The sequence below is a fragment of the Equus asinus genome, chromosome 20, assembly GCF_041296235.1.
Source record: "Equus asinus isolate D_3611 breed Donkey chromosome 20, EquAss-T2T_v2, whole genome shotgun sequence".
Taxonomy (NCBI): Eukaryota; Metazoa; Chordata; class Mammalia; order Perissodactyla; family Equidae; genus Equus; species Equus asinus.
Window position 1 is genome coordinate 81,835,070 of NC_091809.1, and position 18,403 is coordinate 81,853,472.

The window sequence follows — 18,403 nt, forward strand, 5'->3', positions numbered from 1 at the left end:
CTCCTCTTCCAGGAAGCCTTCCCTGGTCACCCTCAGCCTGGGCCAGTGGCCTCCTCTGGGTTCCCATGGCCCCTGTGCTCCTCTCGACGTTGCACTGAGCCAAGGCGTTGTGGAGGTCTGTGTCATGTCTGTGTCTGCCCCCCACCTGTCTGGTCTTTCTCCTGTGCTAGAACGAGCCCAGTGCAGCCGTGGGGCCCAGGGATCTGGGGGCAGCACACTCAGCTGAGTGCTTGCCTCAGAAATGTTGGGTCTGGGGTTGTCCTTTGGACCTTAACCAGGACAAGCAGATGGGGACACCAGACCAAGGACCCAGAATGACTCTCAGAAAGGGTGGTCTTAATATTACAAATGCTACCCTTTGAGTGCACCTACTGTGTGCTATTCCACACACACTGTCCCAGGCGATGACAGCAGGCCCCACACACACACTGTCCCAGGTGATGACAGCAGGCCCCAGCGGGGATTGTTACCTCCATCTCACGGGAGGACAGTGAGGCTCAGAGAGGGGAGGCAACTTGGCCCAGATCTCATGGTGAGTCCCCAGCAGAGCAGGGCCATGGGGCCAGGTGTGTCTGACACCAAACCCCGCTCCCTTCTCATGCGTCCTTGCTCCAGCCAGGCTGGGGGAGAGCCGCATGGAAGGCAGAAGCTGTTTCCGGCTCAGGACAGGAGACCCGCAGGGCCGCTGACTCAGTGGGCCTGACGTACCCACCACTGGCCAGCGCCCAGGCCTGCAACGAAGGCCTCGCCTTTCTGGCTGGTCAGGGACTGGGCAACCCAGGGGCCTGGAGAGCTGTCCCTGGACCGCCCCTCGCGGCCAGGTCAGGGCTCCGAGCAGCAGCCAGGCTGAGCCCCCTCAGGTGAGGTGGGCCGGGGGGTCCCCCAGTGTGAATCCCAGAGCCCCAGGATCTAGGGTCTCAGGATCGCAGTGTGTTCAGAGATTTAGAGCCATAAAATCCTGGTACCTTGTCCTTTGGGAGGAAAAATCCTCCAGCCATTGCCTTGGAGGCCCTTCGAGGCCCCAGGCCAATAGCCACGGCGGAGAAGTTCGAAGGCCCAGGTACTGACCTGCAGGGTGGGAGTGCTTGTTGCCAGCAGGATCCCGACCCCAGCCGGCCTCCACCTCCTCCCTCCTAAGGGGGCGGCCATCCCGGACTGGGCTCTGTGACCCCCAGAAAGCCCTGGAGACGTGGAAACTCCCCAGGGATAAGAGCATAGCACATTGAGGAGGCTTCTGAACCAAGCGTGGGAGGCCGGCTGGAGACCTGGGAGAGACAGGCCTGGGGAGAGACACGGAGGCGGCGAGAGGAAACAGGAACTCTCGAGAAGAGGGAGAGATTAGTTTGGTGGGAAAGGAGGGAACGGACAGATAAGGCCCCCTGGGGAAGGAGGCCAGGTCAGGCCAGAAGGACAACTAAGGGGGGCCCGAGCCCAGGGGGGCCGGAGCAGGCTCATGGTCTGTTGTTCCTCAGGCCGTGGAGACCAGCTGCTGGGTTATACAGACCAGGCCTCCAGCAGGATGCAGGCCCCAGCCCAGGACCCCAGACCCAAGAGAGGCTGCGTGGGGTGGGAGGAGGCTGAGGCTGGGGGGCAGGAAACCCAGCATCTTTTCTATCCTCTTGCTGTGTGATTCCAAGCAGCCACTGGCCTGCTCTGGGCCTCTGCAGCATGTGCCTCATTTAATTCTCACAACCGTTTTGAGGGGTAGGGCCCAGTATCCATTTTATTGATGAGGAAACTGAGGCCCAGTGAGAGAAGCAACTGGCCCAAGGTTAAGGGCCACACATGGCAGAGCGGGCATTCAAGCCTCAGACTGCCAGGCTCCAAGTCTGTGATGGGCATCCCAGGGACGGAGGTGGCCTCTGGCTGAGTGGATAGTTGACCCTGAGCCATTTGCACTGGGTCTGGAAAGCTGAGGAGGATTTCAAGAGATGGAGAAGGAGGTGAAGGAGGGGGTCGACATGAGCAAAGGCACGGAGGCAGGGTTTGCTTGGAGGATGACAAGAAGTCGGGTGTGGCTGGAGTTCAGGGGCCTGTGGGCACCAGGGCAGCACAGGTCCAAGCCAGGCTGCCTCAGGCCCTGGGCTAGTACGTCAGAACCAGGTTGCCTAAGGTCACCCCCAGGTGGGCACTAGCCACTGGCTGGTCCAACCACCGCCTAACCGCTAGGCACCCACCCACCTGCCGAGATGGCTGGCATCAGGAGAGAGATTTAACAGACCACATTTAATGGTCCCTTTGCTCCCATAGAGCAAATCAATATCCGCTCGGCTCCCCAGGCTATGGCTGCTGAACACATTCTCCTTACGGGCCCCTGGGTCCCTCTGCCTCACCTGCTGGGCTCCAGAGGGGCTGAAGGGCTGGGGCAGGGCGGAGCGGGTGGGGGCAGGTGACCCATCACACAACCATCCCAGACACCCCCATCCAGGGGGCAGGAGGACCAGCCCTGGCCACAGGCTGGCAGGTGGGGACAGAACCTGCCAGAGGCCCAGGCCCCGGAGCTCCTAGACGGGGGCATGGCCGTAGTTAAAACCCAAGTGTTTATTTCGTGTCTCCACCTTCTTTGCATCCATAAAATTCCTCGCGGGGGCGGCGGAGCATGAGGCTGTCGTGGGAGGTGCAGGGATAGCAGCCAGTTAGGTGTCACGCCCTTGAAGGCACCTTCCAGATTTGGATCCAGCTTTTGTCAGCTCCTGACCTGCAGAGCCCAGGACTCCAGCACTGGAGGACAGTGAGCGGCCAGCATGTCCAGAATCTGAAGAATCAGAAACCGTATGCGTTGCTTTCCTCCCCCTGACGTGGGAGCCTGGGTTTTTCAGTGTTTACATCGTCCTTCCCTCCCACCATTTCTCCTCCCGCAAGAGCTGTCCCCCCTTCCAGACACATCTGACCCCAGGGAGGCAGCAAGCTTCCACTGCAGACTCTGGTCTACGTAGTACTTCCCTGGACATCCCTGGGAGAAAGGACGGGCAGCCTGGGCAGCAACAGATCGGAGGCCACCTCCTGGGGACAGGCCCCTGATCCAGATGGTTCCCCTGAGGGTCTGTGATGGGCTTACCTGTTGTTCTCCACATGACCACCAGCAGACCCCTGCCCCTTGCGAGTCAGTTCAAGGGGCTGTTCCCCTCCTGACCGTTGCTGCCCCCGAGGGCTCCTCTCCCTGCAAAAGAGACCAACCCATTGTCACCCCCAGTGATGGGGACCTGGATCCTCAGGAATGGGGCAAGGATGACTGCCCTCATCATTCCTGGTCGGGGTCTAAAATCCGTTTCTGGAGCAAAGGAAACAGACACTGCCACCTCCTGCATGCACACAGCTCACCTCCCGCCCCCAACACACATCCACTCCCACATGCCAGAGACACCCGCCACCCTCCCTGTCTCTCCCCAGAACACACCTTAAACACACAACTATGCTGGGGCTGCTTCATGCAGCAGGTAGGGGCCTGGCCTGTTCGAGTCACAGGGACAGCGTTTTGTTCCTGCCACTGTCTCTTGGAGCTGAGACATCCTGGACAACTTTCAGCTCCCAAGACTCCATGTGCTCAGCTCTAAAATGGGGCAAACACAGCTTCTCCTGCGCTCTCAGGGCTCCATGCCCCACCTGGGCAGCATGCTGGGGACACAGGAGAGCCAGGCCAGGCTCTGGGACGACACGCCTGTCGGGAGTGAGGGAGCACCACTGGGGGAGGACTCTGCCATGGGAGGGGCCAGGAGCACTGTGGTGGCTAGAGCACAGCGTTGCTGTCGGCCAGGTCTGACGGCCTCCTGGCTCTGCCCTCCCGGGCTGCGTGACCCGGAATAAGCTACTTAAGCTTTTTTTTTTTTTTTTAAAGATTTTATTTTTCCTTTTTCTCCCCAAAGCCCCCTGGCTTTGTTAGTTGTATATTTTTAGTTGTCCCCTTCTAGTTGTGGCATGTGGGATGCTGCCTCAGCATGGCTTGATGAGTGGTGCCAGGTCTGTGCCCAGGATCGGAACCTGCAAAACCCTGGGCCACCGAAGCAGAGCGCATGATCTTAACCACTCGGCCACGGGGCCAGCCCCAACTTAAGCTTTTTGACTCTCGGTTTCCTCATCAACTGTAAAGTGGCATCAGCAGCAACACACACCTCTTTGGATTGTTGTGAGGCTCAAACTAGATAATGGACCTCAAGCACTTGGCAGATAGCAAGTTATTTACCAGTGGTCATTGTTATTAAATCAGAATCGAGTCACTCGGTCAGTCAACAAACCTCCACTGAGGACTGTGTGGAGCCAGGCTCTGCCTGGCACTGGGGAATCAGAGCTGAGACCAACATGGCTCCAGGCCTGAGTCCCCAGACGTGGGGGAGCAAAGTGGGCTAGGAGCCTGGGTCCAGGGGCTGGGGAGGGAGTCAGGGCGGTCTTCCCAGAGGAGGCCCCTTGGCCCTGCAGCTGGATCGGGAAGAATGAGGAGCAACGCCCAGTGGACTGGAGGACGCCCAGGCAGAGCGGACAACATGGCACCGAGACGGCAGGGGCAGGGTCTCTTCCTTCGGGAGTCATGCTCTCAGGGTCCTTGTGGTTTAAGAAAAACCCCTCTCTGGGGGATGTTGAGAGAAGGTGGGTGAGGTCAAGGGCCGGGGACAGTGGGGGGCCGAGTAGAGGCCTTGTAGATATTCACCGTGAAGATCAGGCTGTGGGGACTTCACCGGGCTCTTCAGACTCACCCCCAGCTCGAAGCTGATCCCCTTAGCCGTGTCCACGGCTCCCCACTCCGGGGGAACCGAGGCCGGCCTCCTGCTGGGCCCTGCCACGGTGCTGCGACAGAGCGCGTGCTCTTCATTGTGTGGGGAGGCAGGAGAATACAAGCGGCATTAGCAGATGCTGTCTTGTAAGCCAGACCCTCCCCCACAAAAACGCCACCCTGGTAAAGAGAGTCCCTCCGAGGCCTTCTGTCCCTCTGTGCCGTCACCGGGTCCTCCCACCTCCCTGCTCAGGAGCGATTGTCCCCTTTGCAGGTCCTTCCCTGCTGTTTGCTGAGGGCCAACTCTGGGGCAGGTGCCCCACGGGGGAGGTTCAGAGGGGCCGTGGTCACTAGAGAGCTGGAAGGGACCTCAGAACTCAGCCTGTCCAACCCTCCTGCCCCTGCCCCACTCTATAGGTGGGGAAACTGAGGCCCAGAGGGGCAGGGCTGTGCCAGGTCCCACTGTGGCAGGAACGGATTCCCCGGCCATGCTCTGGCCTTCGAGCGGCTGGCGGGCGCTGGGGCCTGGGCTGAGCAGGACCTGCTGCGATCTGTCTCAGCCACCCTCCTGCCCTGCCCCCGAGGCAGGGTCCCCCCTCTCCCATAGCCCCAGAAGCCACACCAGAGGGGTCCTGGGTCCTGCCAGACAGGGGAAGGAGAAGCCCAAATATTTAGTCTGTGCGGAAGGGAGCAGGGCTCAGATCCCGGCCTGGTGGCCCTTCCCCAGGCCACGTGCCAGGAGCCACACCACAGAAGGCCACGAGCCCCGCCCCCACCGTGTCCTGGGGCCCCGTCACAAAGATGTTTTTACACAAGCCTGTTATGGTGCCTGAGATGCCACCATCCATTATTCCTCTGGGTCTTCCTGCTGACCCCACTTCCCTGAAGTCGTAGCAGTAATAATAATTATAATCATAATCATAATCATGTCAGCAACTCATGTACACACAGGGTCACACAGTTAACACAGAGCTGTCACATCCCACTACCTCCTAACTCTGTAAGGTGGGCACTGCTATTGCCATTTCACAGAGTCCCGCCCCTCCCGGGCTGGGAGGGTGTCACTTGCCCGGGGTCACAGAGAGCGGGAGGCGCTGGACTCAGGTCCGGTCTGACTGCAGAGTCCTGGTCCCGGGCCTGGGGAGCCATCGCTGCAGGGCTGGGCTCAGACCAGCTGGGCCTGTGAGGGAGGTGCCCCAGGCTGTGGCGGAGCCCACTGTGCCCCCTCCTCCTCCTCTTTCCTCTACAGCCCGCCTGCCCCTGGCCTCAAGCCTGGCTGCAGTGTGACACCCAGATCTGGATTCCAGTGGGTCCTCAGGGAGCCTCAGACTTACCCTCCCTTCAGCGTCCCCCAGTCCTGAGCCCCTCAGTTCCCATCACACCCCAGCCCGTGTGTTAGAAATGCAGATTCTCAGGCCCCGCCCCAGCTCTGGAGAATCAGACCCTCTGCGGTGGGGCCTAGCAGTGAGTGTTTAACCTCTGGGTGGTTCCAGTGCTAGAGATTGAGAACTGCTGCTCTAGCACACACATCCTACCTCTTCCTTCTCCTGTTTGACACCCTCTGTGGCTCCCCCTTACCTGCAGGATAAATCCTAGTTCCTCAGCCCGGCCCCTCTGATCTGGCCTCCAGCCCCTGTCTCCAGCCCCTCTCCCAGCCTGCTCCTCTCAACACCTACGGCCCAACACACGCACTCCGCTCCTTCCCCACTACCTTCCTGAGCCCCACGACTCTCACACGTGCCATCTCCTTGCAAATCTCCAGGCTGGTGCTCACATCATCTCTCCTGCAGGTCCCTAGGGAGCCCGGAAGCTCCTGGGATCCTGCAACCCCCTCTGTCTCTGGGAAGTCCTCCCCGGCCACTCCAGGCAGATAGGGCCCCAGTTTGGTATCCACAGGCCCAGGGCTTCCTGTGGGACAGCACTAGTCACCCTGTGTGGTCCTGCTTGTGCTGACATCCGCCTCCCCAACTGGTCTGTTCCAATATTCCCACGAGAGCTGGCCGGGGAGGCCCCGGTAAGCAAGGAGATGAAAAGAACACGGAATTTTGGCTGCAGGGGTCAGGGGCTGCGTCTTCTAACTGACTCTGGCCGGCTTAGACCCTCTCTGGGGACCATGCCCTCGGTGCCCCCACCACCCCTGCCTCACCGCGGGCCCTGAGCAATCCCTGCCCCGTGGGCTGCTGTCTCCCTGTGGGGGGTGGGGCGAGTGGGGCAGAGGCAGCCCCTTGGGGATTTCAGTGGCCCCTGGGTCAAGGTTTCAGGGCTCCAGTTCTGCCCACTTGCTGCCCCCACATCCCCAGGAAGGATGACCCCTGCACTTGCCCAGGTCCTGCACAGCCAGGGTGTCACCTACCCACCCCTCCCAGAGACCACTTTATAGAATGGAAGGGAGGCTGGGGAAAGAGGCTCCAGCTGCACCCCCTGAGGTTCGAGTCACCCCTCACTGGGAAGGCCGGGAGGAGGTGAGCTGTCCCCTCCCCAAGCTGGGAAGACAGCTCCCCACTTCATCTCTGAGCTCCCTGGGGCCAGCAGATCTGCCAGGACTCCTCGGCATCTGCCAAGTTCCTCAACCTCTCTGTTTCCTCTGCTTTCACACGGCCGTGACCAGGCTCACCCCACACGGCTGCACACCGCAGGAACCCAGCAAAGGCCAGCCTTCTCCCCCACACATCTTTCCTTCCATCTGCTCTGTGCAGGGTGCTGGAGACACAGGATGCTCTCCTGGTTGTGGGGCCCCTGTCTCCTCCTGGTATTCCTGGAGATCCTGTCGATTCTTCCTGCTCTGTCTACGAAGAGGTTCTGCCTCCTGGGTGGATCTGAGGGGCTGGGAGCCCCCTCCACCCAGCCCGAGGCTTCCTGCCTGGGATTCTGCCTCGCAGCTGCTTCCCCGGGAGAATTACAGACCCCTCCTCGTGTAACCAGGGCCACCCGACCTCTCCCAGCTGACCCTGCTCTCATAAACAGCCAGGCCAGACCCTCTGCCTACTTCCCATAGGGTCCAACTCTCCTCCAACTGCTCACCTACTCTGTGGGCACCCACACAGTTCCCAATGGGAGGGGCCAAGCTAGGGACAGGGAGCGGAGACTCCCGGAGGGGCACACCTCCCCTGTGGCCTCAGTGGTCACTTCTTGAGTGAGAGAGCTGGACCACGTGACTTCTGTCATCCTTTCTGGTCTCAAAGATAAACTGCGGGCTGGAGAGTCCGTGCTTAGTTTCTCCGGATCGCTTCAGGTGTGCGTGGCTGAGCTGTCAGATTAATAACGCGTGCATAAACAGACGAATGGGGAGGGGGTGGATGAATAAACTGACACACGGAAAAATGTACCCAGGGATGGAGGGATGGTTGGACAGATGGATGGATGGATGGACAGACGTTCTTTAAAAGTTGACCGAAGTCTCACCTCCCCCCAAAAACCATCCTGGATCCCCGGACTGGGTCAGGGCCTCCCCCAGACCCTGACAGCCCCTGGGCTTTTCTGTCTCAGGAGACTGAACACAGACTGGGCGGGGGTCTGGGTCATCTGTGTCCACAAAACTCGACCCAGGACCTGCCCAGAGAGGCCTTTAGGGAAGCTCTGGACAGTGAATGGCTCAGCTCCAAACACACAGTGGTCCAGTCCGACAGGAGAGGAGCAGGAGGGGAAGACCTGGGAGGTCAGCGGCGGCCAGCCATGATGCCACCCTGCTGGGGATGGGGACGGTGGGTTGAGGAGGAAGGCACTGTAGTTAAAAGTAACCCCCGTCAGAAGTGGTGTACCCACAACATGACTAACAATAATGTACAACTGAAATCTCACAAGGTTGTAATCTATCATAACATTAATAAAAAAAAAAAAAGTAACCCCCGTCAATGCCTTTGGTGCACTTGCCCTGTGCCAGGCACGTGCTAGACCCTTCACATATGCCGTCTTATTTAAGCAGACACTGTCGGCATCCCTGTTTTCCAGATGGAGGAGCCGAAGCATCCCACAGAGATATAGGAACTTGCCCAGGGTCACACAGCGAGGAGGTGGAGGCCAGGATTTGCACTCAGGTCTGAATGTGCTGTGCTGTGCGGTCCCAGTCAAACGCCAGGCTGGAGCTGAGGGCAGTGGGAGCCCTGGGGGCTGTGGAGGGGGGGGAATGCTCCAGATCTGTTACATACACCCTCCATCCTGGCAGAGAACAGGCACATTCAACGGGCTCCTCCAGGGAAGAAGTTGGCACCCCGGGGTCCTGGTTCCAGAAGAGTGTTTCTCATGCTCCCCCTTTTCCAACCTTCTCCCCTCCCCCCAGTTTAGAGGCTTCAGCGTATCTGCAGCTGGGGGTCCATAGGAGCTGCTGCTGCTGCCCTGGAGCAGGACAGCCTCCGCCTGGAAGCCTCCCACATAGGTGCCCTTCTGGTTCCGGATGGCTGTCCATCACCCACCCTCCTGCCCGCCCTCAGCCCCGAGTGCCCACCCTGTACCCCTCCCCTCAGCCTTCAAAGTCACATGGTCCTGAGTTTGCATCCCAGCAGCCCCCCTTATTAGCTGGGTGACCTCGGCCAGTGACTTCACATCTCTGAGCCCAGGTTTTCCCAAATATTGCTGAAATGTGAGTGATAACACAGGGCCCATCACCGAGGGGAACATGTGCCGGGTGGATGAGGCCGCCTGACTCTCACGGGCCCCCTCAGCTCCCTCCCCTCCTCTCTCAGCTCAACCCTGGGATAAATCACTCTCAGAGCTTAGGCTCCCCGGAACTGGTGTGCTTTCTTAGGTCAGACAATGCAAAGCATTTCACTCATCATTTCTTCCTTTACTGCCGTGGTTAACAGGAAGTTCTGAGCTAAACCCCATCCTAGTCACAGCCATTATAGAGGTTACTACGTGGTGACCAAGTTTACTTCCTACTCTGTCTAAGGGGTTTTAGTTAAAACCTCCATTGCATCCCTTCTTTTAAACTATCCTTAATCTTTAAAAAAATTATGTGGGGAATACGCTTATTTTTCAATCCTGCCTGCCATGTGCGGCTCTCTACTGTCCAGCCCAGCCTGCCTGTGCCTCTGGCCTGCCCTCACCTCCTCCCCAGCCTGCCTGTGCCTCTGGCCTGCCCTCACCTCCTCCCTAGCCTGCCTGTGCCTCTGGCCTGCCCTCACCTCCTCCCCAGCCGCCTGGCCTCCCCACTTTCCCATGTCCATATTTCGTGTTCATACCTGTCCCCAGGTGTTTGGTTGTGCCCCAGACTAGAGTGCCTTCCTTTGCCATCTAGCAAGTGCCAAACCTTCGCTCCAGGTCCAAGCCAGTGCCACTTGCTTCTCTTTTCTGAAGTCCTCCTGCCCTCCCGCCTCCCCCTCCCTGCCCATCCACATTCATCGATGCCTACCTCAATGAAGGTGCTGTCTAGGGACCCTGCAGTACGCCAGAGACAAAACCTCTGCCCGCGTGGAAATGACATTCTAGCTGGGGAGAATGACCATAAACAAACAAACAAAACTTGGGTTTTTGTTTTTATCCGGTGGTGGCAAATATTGGGGAGAAGGTTAGTAGGACAGCCTGGAGGGGGTGGGGAGTCCGAGAGTGAGGAGGGCGGTTGCTGGTGGGGAAGGAGTCTGTTCTATTTAGTTGTCCAGGAACAGCTTACAGAGTGAGCCGTGTGCTTATGGTGGGGAGGTTCCAGGCGGTGGAGTTAGCGAGGGGGCGGCAGTGGAGATGAAGTCAGACAGGAGGGGGTCGGGCTGAGAGAGCACGGGAGCCACTGCAGGCTTGGGAGCAAGGGCACTCCATGATGTGCCCTGTGCTTGACGTCCCACTTCTCACCTGATCCTTCTGGTAATCCTGTGACTTAAGGCTGATTTTCAGACCCATTTCAAAGGCAGCAGAGGCCCAGAGAGAGAAGGGACCTGCCCGAGGTCACACAGCAGTGAGGCCCTTTCTCCTGAGTCTGCAGCAGGGTGGCAGCTGGTGAGGAGAAGAGGCCTGGGGAGGAGCGTGCCCCAAGACTGCTTATTTTTCCCCAGCCTCTCCTCTCAGCATCTGCCCATAAATCACTCTGACACCCCGACAAGGGGGGTACGGACAGATTCCACATCACCTCCGTGGGTGAGCGCTTCCCAGGCCCCCGCCCTCCAGCCGAGATTGTGGTTCTTGGCTCCGGATGCTGGCCGCCCAGCCCAGGGCTCCGAATGCCGGGCCCACACCACCAGGGGAGTCATGCTTGCCCTGGGCTGGGAGGAGGGTTCTGGAGAATGGGGAGGACCCCACGGGGCCAGAGGATCTGGCCACCAGATGAAGGGTTGGAAACACTCAAGCCCTGCCGCCCAAAGATCCGGGTGAGACCCCAGTGTCCCCTGCAGGGTGTGGAGGGCGGGGCGGGCCGGAGCTCCGGGAGGGGAGGAGGGCCCCACCTCGCAGCTGGGGGCCTCCTCTCCAAGTTGCCCCCCTCCCCGCCTGGCCACTGAGACCTCCCCAGGGGTGCCGGGGGCGTCTGGGATCGTTTTGGAGCTGGTGCAGGAGCAGAGGCAGGCAGAGAGAGGGAAGACCCCCATCAATCCCGACTGCCCTCCACCCACCCACCCCCAAGGGGGAGTCACAGCACAGGAACCATCAAATGCTTGAACCAACCAAAAGCAGGCTGGGGGCCTTTTTAGAGAAGGCCTCGTGGCTTCCCAGGCCCCTTTGTCTGACAAACCTTGGGGATTCAGGGAGCGCCCATCCTCTGGGGGCTCTGAGCGGTGCTGGGACATGGTGTGATCAAGGCGCCCTGCACCCAAGGCCTTGGTAGTGGGCCTGGCAGCCCTATCCTGCCGCCCCGCCTCCCCACCCCTGTCCCCCAGCACCCCATTGCTGTCTACACATGCCTCGGACTCGGCAACCACCACACCTTTGTCCAGGCTGACCCCTCTGCCAGGCACGCCCTTCCTTCCATGGGCTTCTTCAGAGTCTGCCCATCATTCCCAGGCTGAACCCAGCCCCCCACCCCCTCGCTTGTCCTCAGGCACCTGCCCACACCACACCTCATTTCCAGGTTGGCAGTCACTGGGCACGGGTCACACCCGTTGGTAGGAGGCAGCATGGGGCAAGGGAGGTGGGAAATCATGGATTCAGGGGTCAGAGGGACCTGCTGACCATCTGGCTCTGCCACCTACCAAGTCATTTACTGGGCAAGTCTCTAGACCTCGCTGAGCCTCAGCTCACAGGCGGGACACTTGCTACCAACCCTGCCAGGACGAACAGCGTGGTTGTATCAGCACGCACTCGTGAAGGTTCAGTCAAGAACTTGGCAGGCACGCTGTTGGCAGTCATCAATATTCCATAGCTCCAGCTCAAGTGGTAGCCCCAAGGTCCACCCCCTACCGAGGGCCCTGCACTGTCACCAGCCCTGGGTGCGGCACCGTGAAGAGGGGCCCTCCCTGGATGCTGGGAGAGGAGGATGGGAGTTGCCCACACTGCTCTTTTCCATCCTCAGGAAGATGAGGCCAAAGTGGGTCCCCGGACCCATCTAGGCCCTTCCGGGATTCTAGAGGTCCAGGAGGGCAGGGTTGAAGTCTGTCCCCCTTCTGAATCCTCTTCCCTTCCAGAGTTGAGGGTGATAAGAGGCTGACCCCCAACATTCGCCTGTTCCTTACAGCCTCTCCTGCCCCGATGGTGGGTCTCCAGCTTTTTCTCTGCAGCTCGAGTTTCTCTAGGCCCCCGGCCTCCCTCAGCAAGGGGCAGAGCAGGCTGCGCCCCCAGCACCCCTCACCTCTCTGGGAGCCCGGCTCTGTGGTCCAACAACTGGCTGTTAGATGGGGTCAGGCTGGGAAGGAGGGGTCCTTGCCATCTTTAGGAGCCCCGCCTACCCTGAGTTTGTGGGGATCTGAGCCCCACGGCAGTGGTGAAGCGGAGGGAGCTGCCTGAGCCCAGCTCTACTTCCTCATGGCCTCACTGTGCAGCTGTGGACAAAGTGCTGCCCTCTCTGGTTGGTGGGAGGGTGGGCCTCACAGGACTGTGGAGGTGTCCATCCAAGGCGACTGAGGCTGAAGAGGCACAAAGGCCCCTTCTTGTTCAATCAGAGCTGTTAGTACACGGGGCGAGGGGGACCAGAGGGAGGAGACAGCAGGGGTCTGGGGGGGTAGTAGTAGAAGGGACTACTGGGGACGGTGGGAAGTGGGCAGGAGGGCAATGGGGGACCAGTGAGGGTGGGGGTTGGCAGGTGGCCAGCCCCGCTGCAGGCCTCCCCAGGGCCCCCTAATGGACCCCACAGAGGATGTTTGTCAAGGCCTCTTGCCTAATTATCAAATAGTTCCCAGATCCCCTCCTCCGGCCTGACCTCCTCCCAGCCTGAGTCTGTTGGGGAACCTCAAGCCCAGCCCGGAGGAGGGGGGTGGGACGCTGGTTTGCAGGGCAGCAGGGCCCTGCCCATGCCCCTCCTGCTCTACCCCACCCCGGCAGACTTCTGCCCCCCAGCCCTACTAGGGGGACCTTGGCTGGATTCCCCGGTTCCTGGTTTCTTCCTCCGTGAAACGGAGATTTCAGCCCCGACCTCCTAGGGTCATTGAGACCTGTGCTAACTCTTGGGGGAGCCAGTGCCCCCCTGCCTGCACCCGAACCAGACTCTAGGAGATGGAGTGGCCCAGGGCGGAACCAGGCTGCCCCCCTGCCCAGCCCTGACACCTGGCTCCTTTCACTCTCAGCGAGTGGCCTTCCCTCTTGGATCCTCCTAAGACACTCCACCTCCCATGGGCAGCCTCCCTGTGGAGGACTGGCTCTCTGCAGGTTGACCCCCAGGCCAGGAGAGGGGGTGCACTGGGGCATGCCCCCAGCCCCGGAGGCCTGCCGGGCCCTGCTCTGAAGCATACTGCTCAGGCCCTGGGGGCCTGGGCACGGATTGGGCAGGGACGCACCAGGGTCCCACCCTCAACCCAAGCAGAGCCAGCCCCATCCCCAGACCCCCATTTGGTGCTTGCCCCCCGGCTCAGTGCACCCTCATATATATGTGTAGACACACATCCAACACACAGACGCACACGTATCTGTGCACAAGCACATAGATGCACGATCGTGTGCAAGCGCACGCGGGATCCAGCAGGGGTAATGGGGAGCCGACATCTGCCCGCCAGGTGCACCCCAGCTGTTAATCAGTGCTTGGCAGGATCCGCCAGCGCAACGACCCCCAGGGAGATGAGGGCAGCCAAAGGTCACCTGCAGTTCCCACAGCCCCTCACGGTGGCCACACGGACCGAGCCAGGAGCCTGTCAGCCCCTCACTGCCCTCTCTCATTTCCAGATGGGGAAACGGGGTTCAGAGAGGGGCGGGGACTTAGTGGGGGGCCGCACATCGGTGGCAGGTGGGGCTGGACTTCCTGCCCAGCCCTTGTGGGCTGGGGGGGGCCTCTCCCCTCCCCACTGCAGCCCCAGAGGTCTGCCCCGCACCCTCGCCTGCTCTGTGCTCCCTGTCTGGAAGGAAGATGACCCAGGGGGCCTTGGCCGCTGTCCCCAGGCTCTAAAGGGCCACAGGGAGGCGCAGGGCACTCAGCCCTGGAGGAGGAAAGATATCCACCAATCAGAGCTGTCCCACAAGGGGGAGGCTGCCACACACTGAGAGAGGGAGATCCCCGTCCCTGGGGGTGCTCAAGCAGAGCCTGGAGGCTGCTGGGGAGTTCGGCGGGTGGGCTCAGTGACCACCAAGAGTCCTTCCAGGCAAGGCATTTCCCTGTTCTAAGATTCTGAGTGTTAGCTGAGAATTCCTCTGAGGTTTGGATTAAATGCAACGCCTTCCCCAGGCTCCTTCCGGTCCCCTTTATTCCAGGACTTTCTGAGCCTCTAGAATCCTCTCAGCCACGCCCCACAGCCCATGACAAATCGGGACTCCAGTTCCTGCTCATCAATGACAGCCAAGGACTTTGCCTCGCCAAGCCTTGTGGCTCTCTCTGTAAGATGGGGACCGTCACCACGGCACCTGCGTCATGGGTGGTTTTGCGGGGGATAAACTGAGGGGCCACATGTGAAAGCCACTGTGAACTAGACCAGGGGCTGTGAACCTGACTGTGGCTTGGAGGAGGAGGAGGATGTGGGAGCGAAGATTGGAGGTGGTTGGGGAGATGGATGGGCTGAGGTGACAAAAGGGCTGGGCATGAGCAAGGGAGCCAGGGGGGCCTAGGCTGGGGGCTTCAAATGCCAGGCAGAGGTCCTAGGGCCTGACGAGTGGACATGTGTCTCCCAGCAGGACACCAGGCCGGCACATCCGTCACTGCCCGGGGGCCTCCAGCCCAGGCTCCAGCCGCTGGCTATGGCAGCAGATCAAAGGGCTTGGAGGACGAGGCCGACAGCTGGGCAGGCCCACTGCCTTTGCTGACCCTGGGCTAGCGGCCCAGGCCTCAGGAGAGTGGGGCCCGGAGGGGCCTGAGGACAAGGCTGCAACAGAGCGGATTCAGCTTCAGCAAACAGCATCTACCGGGCACCAGACTGGGCCGGGTTTTGCTCCATCACTGAACTGGATGCCCACGTCGTGTTAACCCACATGATAGATGAGGACATCGACCCCAGAGGCCTGTTCTGTCTGTGTCTCCTCCTGCTGGCCATCCTTACCCACAAAGGAGAGGGTATATCCAGGGAAACCTAGTGGAAGCAACCAGATGGAGCGGGGAGAGATGCAGGAAAGCTGGGGAGGGGGAAGGAGGCCCTTGAACACCAGGATAGTGTCTCTGGACCTGATCTGTTCAGCTTGGAGGGCTCCAGAACCACAGCTCCCTCCTCACCTGGCTCGGCCCTCCCAGACCCACAGCTGGCACAGGGACTGGAGAGGTTGCTACAGGCCTCCAGCTCCCCGTCTGTGAAATGGGTGGGTCGGACTCTGCTCTCCAAGAGGCCTTCTAGCCCTGAGGTGGGGACGGGGGCGCAGAGGAGGCGTTCCAGAAAGGAGGCCTCTTCAGCTGAGATTTAACAAGCCGTCTGTTCCGTTGGAATTGATCAAAACCAGACTTGAGCTCAGCCGCGTCTCTGATTTGCACGGACCGAAGCCGCCAAGAATTCATCCCTCACTGTTTCCAGTAAATAACTGGGCTCCCACGGGGATCCCAGGGCCGGCAGAGGTCTCACCTCCTCTCTTCACGGTGAACCTGAGCAGGGGAGGCCCCCAGCCAGGCCCCCAGTCATGCTCCTCCCACTCTGGCCACGGTGGGTGGGAGCCGGCTCGGGCCTTCCCCTCGCATCTGAGCAGCAAGGCTGCCAGCTGGAGCCTGCATTTCCCTCATTCACACAGTCAACAAACCTTCCCGGAGCTCCCGAGAACTGTGCTGGGAGGCAGTGGCCCTGCCCCTCCTCAGAACTGGCCCCCAGCCTCTCAGGGGTCCTGAGGGGTCACCACCTCTTCCCTTGTTGTTCCTCTTGGTTTATAAAAGAAATGAAGAAATGCCCAACCCAGCTCCCAGCAGCGAGTTTGTGGGCGCTGCGCGGTGAGCGTCCTCTCTCAGCTCTGCTGGCCGTCGCTATGGCTGTGGGTGTGCGTCCTGTGTGCGGAGCCTGCAAAAGCCCAGGGGCCCGCTTAGTTGGGGTGATGCTTGGGCTGAAAGACCCCTGCATGGTGCACAAGCGCGTGCACGCACACACACACACACACACACACACACACTACTTTGTATCAGGACCTGGTTAACACAGGGATGCTGATTCACCGGGGTGGGGTGGAGTCTTGGAGGCTGTATTTTAACAAGGGTCCTGGGTGATTCTCCCTCCTTGCCATATTTGAGGACTCAGACCATAGCCTTAGGCTCCTGACCTTGAGAGGATCTCTACCTGGCCTCTAGGGTTGTAACCTTGGAGTTCTCTGGGCGTGCAAGTCGCCCTTCTTGCTCCAAAAAAAAAAATTCTATACAAAATACCAAGACGTGGGTGACGATGGGTCTCCATTGGCTGCCATTTCACACTAGAGTGAGTGGTTTCCACAGAAGAGAGTTTGCATTGAAGAGGTACTGACCAGCCCATGGAGTCTAAAAGGCTGACCTGTCCAAGGACAGTGTGGCCTGCAGGGCTGGCCTCTTGCAGTCCCTCCCCCATGAGGAGAAGGGACACGGGAACCCTGTGTACTGTGGGTCTGAGCTCTCCCCCTCACTGCTGACCTTCTGCAATGATTCTCTACAGGCAAGAGGGCAGGGGGCCCCGTCACATGAAGGCACAGCTCAGGCCTGTGGCTCTCACTGACATTTAGTCACAGCATTGAATTCATTTTGAATTTGAAATAATATTAAAAGATGGCACAAGATTGTATGTTTACCGAAGCGGAGCACGAATTTGAAAAGTTTCAGAAGCATTGTGGGGGTTGGTGGCTGCCAGCCCAGCCCACGCTCAAGGTCCTCCCTCGGGCTCCACATCTGAGTTCCAACTTCAGGTTCTGACTTACGAGTTCTGATTCTAAGCTCCAGTTGATTCAGACCAAGGTTTAACAGATCCTAGACGGTCCTCTGGGCCCCCAACAACACTCTGTGAATAAATCCACCGACCAACCGAGCAGGAGAATGAAGAGGGCGGAGGGAAAGCTGCGGAGGGCCCGCCAGTGGCCAGCGGGGGGGCATGCTCTGAGCAGCTCCACCTCCTGGGCCCTGGCTGTGCTGAGCGGCTCCATTTCCCCAGGGCCCTGGCCATCCGTCCCCTCTTTGGGTCTTTGGAGGCCCCTGTCCCCGCCTGGACCACTCTGGCCTCCCCCTCCTCCTCTCCCAGGGGCTCCAGAAAAATAGCACTTGAGCCCTTCCCTGCCCCGGCCCCTTCCCTGGCCCCCCTTCTCACAGGGCCGCCCTCCTCTGCCAGGCCCCCGCTCACACACAGCAAAGCTGGGGGTGTGGAGGAGACCCCTCCTCTGCCTCCTACCTCAGGTGGATGAAGCTCCAAGAGATCAGTCTATGACTGGAGGGGCCTTAGAAACGTGCATGTGTGCACGTGTGTGTGTTGGGGGCTCAGCAGGCATCACCTCAGTTGGTTGCTTGGTCCCTTCACAAGCCCGGTGTCTCGCTCTGGGGACCTGAGAGGAATCCCACTGGGGACAGGCCCACTGGGATCATCCCCAACTCTCTTGGACCCCAGGCTGGGGGCACTTCCTGGGCGAGCGCTGGGTCAGATCCTCCTCTGGATCCCAGCACCAGCCCGGGCAGGGAGGGTCTGAAAAGCTTTTGGAAAATATGAGCAGGAGCCCAGCCTCCCCCAAGGTGCCCTCCTCTCTGGGGGCGCCCCTCACCCCTCTGGGACACCTGCACTGCCTGCCCAGGCTGCCGGCATCTCCCACGGCCCCAAGGCCTCAGACGGGCTCCTGAGCCGCCCCGGAGGGGAGAGGAGCCACATCTCACAGAGCTGCCGGCTGGGGCTGGGGCGGGCGGGGGGACACACAGCCTAGCTTCCAAGAGGCCGGGCTGCCCCCTTCCCTTCCACACCTGAAATAACAGGCACGTGCCTGTGTTTCCAGTCTGGGACTTTTACTCCCTTGTTGTCCCCCTAGTCTGACAGATTAATATTTGAGGACACAGCCCACGCCGCTGCCAAGGGATGGTTGGAGGGAGAAGGAGGCAGTCCCCGTTCTGCCTCCTCTGCATCCCAGACCTGCAGATGGATGGCAGACAGGTGCCTGGGGTCCCCGCCACCTTCCTGCCCTTCCCAAGCCCAGCCAGAGGAAGTCAACATTGTGCAAGTAATTGGCCCCTAATGGCCTGTTGGATGCAGTTCTGGGCCCCCTGAGGGGAGGGGGCTGGGTGTCAGGCCGGATGGAGCTGCC